Source organism: Oncorhynchus kisutch, linkage group LG20 (assembly GCF_002021735.2).
Source record: "Oncorhynchus kisutch isolate 150728-3 linkage group LG20, Okis_V2, whole genome shotgun sequence".
NCBI classification, from domain to species: Eukaryota; Metazoa; Chordata; class Actinopteri; order Salmoniformes; family Salmonidae; genus Oncorhynchus; species Oncorhynchus kisutch.
The window spans coordinates 5,684,258-5,691,011 of record NC_034193.2 but is presented as its reverse complement, the minus strand read 5'-3'; the positions used below and the strand labels follow the sequence as shown (position 1 = coordinate 5,691,011).

The following is a 6,754-nucleotide window of genomic DNA, read 5'->3' as shown; positions in this document are numbered from 1 at the left end:
TCTCTCTCTCTCTCTCTCTCTCTCTCTCTCTGTCCATCTCTCTCTCTCTCTCTCTCTGTCCATCTCTCTCTCTCTCTCTCTCTCTCTGTCCATCTCTCTCTCTCTCTCTCTCTCTGTCCATCTCTCTCTCTCTCTGTCCATCTCTCTGTCCATCTCTCTCTCTCTGTCCATCTCTGTCCATCTCTCTGTCTCTCTGTCCATCTCTCTCTCTCTGTCCATCTCTGTCCATCTCTCTGTCTCTCTGTCCATCTCTCTCTCTCTCTCTCTCTGTCTCTCTGTCCATCTCTCTGTCTGTCTGTCTGTCCGTCCATCTCTCTCTCTCTCTCTCTCTCTCTCTCTAAGGGATGGAACGTTTGTGTGTATTTTACAAGGTGCTATCCTCTCAAGGTAAAAACCAGGGAAGCAACGATTCCCCGCGTCGTTCCCAGTTCAAATGTTAAGATACGAGTGCATCAGTCTGTGGGAAACAACTGATCCAAATGTAGCATGCGGTCGGTCAGAGAAATCGATTCATACGGTACGAATTGTCAGTTCACTAACATGTTTAACAGCTCATTTTACTTTCTACCTTCTGAAAATGCCTCATATTTGACTGACGCGTCCTCTCCTTCAGTGTGGAACTAAGCACATAACTGACCAGGGTTTCCGTTAGGAAAATGTGGCGCCAGACAACCTGACCGGGAAGATTTCAAATTGAGCGGCCATTTTGAGAAATTTACCAGATCCACATGCATTGGGTGCATAACCCATTACCCACAGTTCTCAGTAATATAGGAACAGGAGGATGGTAATGCATCACGACAGAACATTTAGAGGATGGTAATGCATCTCAACAGAACATTTAGAGGATGGTAATGCATCTCAACAGAACATTTAGACGATGGTAATGCATCACAACAGAACATTTAGAGGATGGTAATGCATCTCAACAGAACATTTAGACGATGGTAATGCATCTCAAAAGACCATTTAGTTATTATACTATAATTAAGTCTATGATTTGATAGAGCAGTCTGACTGAGCGGTGGTAGGCAGCAGCAGGCTCGTAAGCATTCATTCAAACAGCACTTTCCTGCGTTTGCCAGCAGCTCTTCACAATGCTTCAAGCATTGCGCTGTTCATGACTTCAAGCCTATCAACTCCCGAGATTAGGCTGGCAATACTAAAGTACCTAATAGAACATCCACCAGTCAAAAGGTATATGAAATAGAAATGGTATAGAGAGAAATAGTCCTATAATTCCTATAATAACTACAACCTAAAACGTCTTACCTGGGAATATTGAAGTCTCATGTTAAAAAGGGACCCACCAGCTTTCATATGTTCTGAGCAAGGAACTCAAACGGTAGCTTTTCTTACATGGCACATATTGCACTTTTACTTTCTTCTCCAACACTTTGTTTTTGCATTATTTAAACCAAATGGAACATGTTTGATTATTTGAGACTAAATGTATTTTATTGATGTATTATATTAAGTTAAAATAAGTGTTCATTCAGTATTATTTGTAATAATGACAATTACAACAATACTGAATGAACACTTATTTTAACTTAATATAATACATCAATAAAATACATTTAGTATATATATATATATATAAATACAAATAAATGGCCAATTAAATCGGTATAACAATTTTTAAATTCCATGACATATCTCACCAGTAGTAAATTTACCTTAGTAAATGAGTGCATCAAACACACAGTCCTACTGCTGCATTGGCTTATAGCTTGAGTTCCATGTGCTCATTTCTTTAGCCGCCAATGGGTCACGGCGTGGTCAACATGTCCATAACAGAGGCTGGTGATCTCGCATCAGTTGCTTTTCGATTTGTATCGTTTTCATTCAAATTTAAAATGATTAACCCACTTCACTTGACAATGATTGAGAAATAAAAATAAAATAAAAAATTATTATTGAAATTAAACTGTAACACGAAAAATGTGGATATGAAAAAAAATCACAACTGGAACACAGAATGGTGAAAACGGTCAGAATAAATTGAAAGCTTCCCCAAACTTCAACCACCTATGGAGTATTTATAAAATAATTGCCTCCACGTTTCCATGGTGGGATTTTACCTTTAGGCTACTTAGAAGCAAGATAAGACATGCCTCATAATATGAAATAAACATTTTAAAAACTTCAGGTTTCAAACAATTAGGTATGTTTTCAAAATGCATACGACCTCCAGCTCACATTGTAAAGTGGTAGGTGACACGCTCTGATTGCCTGTTGCCTGCACGTGAACGATGAATTGGGAGGCGTTCTTCAATTATTACCAGTTGAGAAATAAAAAAAATAGTATCTCCTTTTAAAACGTTTGCACACAATTGCATTTTATGATCGTTACGCAATGAATGGGCTTATTAAAGCACGTGGTTTTACTCCAGCAGCCGAGCAGCTGAGCAGGAGGAGAAACCCCGCTCAAAATAGGTTCTGTATGCTGTGCACGTGTGATAGTTACGTTGGATAAATAAGATACGTGATTATTCATAAAAATACCAAAAACAGGCCAATTTTAATTATGCAAATTAACCAAAAGACCAATAAGCATGAAGGTCAAATGTATATACATAGACTGGTATTTCCACCAATGAATAAAAAGCATTATTTTGCATTTAGATCTTTTTTTTGTCCCAGTAATTTTACCCGGCAACAGTTTAATTTATTGGCCTTTCAATTATTATTATGTATTTTTTTAATTGGCCAAAAAGCTGTCAATTGCCAACTAACAAAAACCCTGCCAGTCATTGATCTACAGGTCATTATGCATGCCAAACAACCACAGGCAGCCTAGTCGAACTGTGCAATACTTCAACATGCAGAGGATTTTTTACTCTGTCCTTGTGTACACAGAGACAGTCAAAGACTGTCAATAGATTGACATTGGCCGCAGCCATTTCCGATAGGCCAAGTCCTCATCAATTGACAGTCTACTTTCCCTCGTTGTCTGCCTGGCTAGTAGAATAAAATGCAATAATTGCAATTGAAAATAAAAATAAACGTTTATAATTGGAATGTTCAAATAGGCCCTTGTCACTCACTGTTTCATCTATCGAATGCCGAATAACTAATAAATATATATCTATATAAAATGGTGTGTATCAATAGTATTGACAGTATATGGATAGAAAAGGTGTGGACAACAGTAGTTATATTGGATGAACCAGGACTAGAATACAGTATATCCATATGAAGTGGACAGCAGGATGAACCATGACTAGAATACAGTATATATGAAGTGGACAGCAGTAGTTATATAGGATGAACTAGAATACAGTATATACATATGAAGTGGACAACAGTAGTTATATTGGATGAACCAGGACTAGAATACAGTATATCCATATGAAGTGGGTAAAACAGTATGTAAACATTGTTAGTGACCAGTGTTCAATGACTCTATATACATGAGGCAGCAGTCTCTAAAGTACCGGGCTGTAGCCAGCTAGTGATGGGGCTGGAGATAAACAGCTTCTATCAGTCTCCATCTGCTAGATGGTAGCAGAGTGTGTGAGTGGAGCAGAACGGGGGAAAGGAGAGGAACGTGCCCAATTTGACTGGAGCGAGTTTCGCCAAAAGTTGGAGCGTCGGCCTTCTCTCCCGCTCCAAATGCGCTCAACCTCACAAGCTCAGGGCATGCCCTGGCCCACAATGCATCTGTAGCCTACTCGTGTGCTGCTATAGCCCCTTGCTTTAGCTACGGTCACAGAGTTCACTAAATATTTTCATAAGGAAATTGATAAAAACACACACAGGTGCAAAGTCAAGGTGACTTACAAAAGATGAGGAGGAACCAAGAGCAAGAGAGGGAGTGTGGTGATGTAATGTCCACGACTAAAGAATCACTGTGGAAGTTGAAAAGACACGTATCTGGGAGCATGACGGTGCACATACTACATGCTACATACTACATGCTACATACTACATGCTACATGCTACATACTACATGCTAACAGAAAGTGTGCTAGCTAAGTGTGTGTCACGGCGGCAGTATTTAAAAAAAACTAAAAGTCGGATCTCTTAAAAGTTCCGTCCACATTCATTCTATTATCTGTATACACAATAGGCCGTCATTGATTTGGGCCCAATAGGCAAGGCATATTACCTCCATTTTGATAGCTATTTTACCTAAAAGTCCTTTAGACCTGCCTACAGAAAACTGTTTTTTAAAAACTACACATCCCAGAGTGGCCCAAAGGGTGTTTAGCAACCCCAGCAGGCACTGAAAGGGTCCTCTCTGCGGCTGGCCTGTTCTCCAGGTACCATCGCACGAGCCTGAAGCCACAGATTCTGGCCAAACTCATGTTTCTAAAAATGAATTAAAAAGGCCTTATAGATGTGAGGCTAATAAAGGCCTTTTTTACATTGAAATTTGTATTTCAAGTCACAGCCTATATGTGCAACTTATCAACTAGAATGATTTAATACAACTAAATGTTTACAAGTTGAGCGCTTATTATCCCTGCCAGCCTGAAAAGGTTCACAATTGATTTATTTGTAAATCAAATCTAATTGTATTTGTCACATACACATGTTTAGCAGATGTTATTGTGGGTGTAGGGAAATGCTTGTAGGCTACAGCCTTGAAATAATATATCCTAAATAATTAATTTTGGTTCCTTCTTAGGCTCCCTGTCTGGCTCCTGACCTATTTAGAGAGTTTACATGCTGTTTAATATGACATGTAGTCTATTTGAAAATGATGAACGCTTCTTGCAGTCACCTCTTCATCTTGTTCATGAAAATAATTTTTATTGAAATCATATGGTTTGGTTTCAATATTTCAAAACCAAAATACTTTAAAACCAAGTCCAGGTAGTCACAAAAATAGATTGTGTTGGTTAAAATGTGATTTTAATAAATGGAGCGACAGTTTCCCCCCTTTGAGTAAGGAGTGTTTATTAGCAGAGCGGTTGGAAAGGACCTGGAGCACCAGAGCAGTGCGCTCTATTCGCTACACTGAAGTCGTTTGTGGTGAAGTCACATTTAGGGGTGTTGGACAAAACAATGTCATCGGAGAGTGGATTATCTCTAACCATGCAGAGTATCAAAGGCAATGGTACATTTTCAAAACGTCGCTTTTACCCGCGCATGTTCTGTCTCTGGCCCAACACACCGGTTTCGGGGATTCTAGAAATCGTCCGGGGAGGTACTCAGATCCAGAGTCATTGCGGATTATGAACTAAATGTCCGTGGGCGTGCCGTATCAAGGAGTTTGGGTAGCCAGGCAAACCAAACCCCAAGGCCCGTCTCATATTCAGCCTCTGTATCGGGGGAAATTCTCGTTGTCACTGGACGTTCAAAGGAGCATTGGCTTCAGTAGCTCTGGTCCTAGGTGTTAGTGAAGGAATGCTCAGCATTAAAAAGCCGCACTAATGCCCTGGACCAGAGCTACAGTTCCTAAGCTACATCTGTTATTGGTTTCACTCGTAAATAGTACTAAATTATAGTAGGCTACTCAGCTATTCTCTCCGTCCTTGGCCTGAGAGAGCATTCCCATAGCATGAGTGACAGCCTGGGTACTGCTTTCCCCTCTCTGTCATTACGGGGACCCTGGCGAACCTGTCCTAGAAACTGCAGGTTGGGCCTATGCAATGACGAATAAAACGCATGATCAAATAACATCTTATTATTCTCATGCTTCGTTAACAACAGGTGTAGAAACGCTTACTTATACGGGCCCTTTCCCAACAATGCAGAGAGAAAGAAAATGTAGAAATAGAGAACTAAAACAAGTAGTTAATAATGAAAAGTAATAATCAAATACACGCCGAGTGACGATAACGGTAGCAGCACAAGATGAAACCAGGGTGTGAACATTGTTCATTGTAAGGATTAGGCCGTGTTAGCTACCTATTATCATCACTAATCTGTGGATGAGCCATCGTCCAAACCCTCTTTGATTTAGGTTATAACGTTACTGTAGCTGTCTTTCTTGGCCATCGATGGCTACAACTAAAAAGACACGCTGATTTGAATGTACATTGCAATAATCCTGAGCTGTCTCTTCTCTGTTTACTCTCTCACTGGGTAACCTTAGTCAACATAAAACACGTCTCACCCATTTCTGTCTGTCAGATCCTTACGTTATGTGTTAGATAAATAGCAGGGCAAGGCTGGATACGTTATCCGGTTACCTCGCTCGTTAACCTAACGTTGCCGTGCTATTTCACGGATTTAAGGTCAGCTAGACGGTAGCTTGCTAGATTTCTATCAACAAAAAACAAAAACGTTTTATGACAGTTTCCCGATATAGTTTTTAGGTAGCTACCCAGCTCACAATTTTTGCGTAACTAACGCTGTGAATGGCTGTGATTTACGCCGCTGCATAAGCGATGGATTTACCTGCTGTTTGATACGCAGTCGAGACCAGCGATCCAAATGGACAAAATCTTCGTATTATATCCGAGGTCTTGTATGATTCCCAGGTAGAAAATACAATATAGTCCCTCGAAAATCGTCACACAAAAAAAACCACGATAAGCAGGAGCTTAGTAGCTAACGCTAGCCAGTTACAAGCACAGCAGCAGCTAACCAAGGCAGAAGAGTTGGATCGGATGAGGTGCGTAACCCATTGAAATGAACAGGGCGTACCAAAGTCATAGACATAGAACAAATAGAACAGATTCGTCACCCAGTGCGTTTTTATGACACATTAGAATATATTTCTTCATGGCCCTTTTTTTAATTGAGTAATCAACTAAAATGGGTATCGACTATCATCTATAAAATATCGACTATGAAC

The 6,754-nt window shown here is 40.0% G+C and overlaps 1 protein-coding gene across 3 annotated transcripts in view; it reads right to left on the bottom strand.

The window, feature by feature from the left end:
* Nucleotides 1-6,630, bottom strand: part of tmem63ba (transmembrane protein 63Ba) — a 101,729-nt gene extending 95,099 nt beyond the window's left edge. For 2 of the 3 annotated variants that reach the window (XM_031798705.1, XM_031798707.1), the window contains exon 1: nucleotides 6,355-6,570. The gene's annotated coding sequence lies outside the window, so the exon portion shown is untranslated. Of the gene's footprint in view, nucleotides 1-6,354 lie in introns of all 3 variants that reach the window. The other variant, XM_031798706.1, reaches the window with a different exon arrangement.
* Nucleotides 6,631-6,754: the final 124 nt, after the last annotated feature.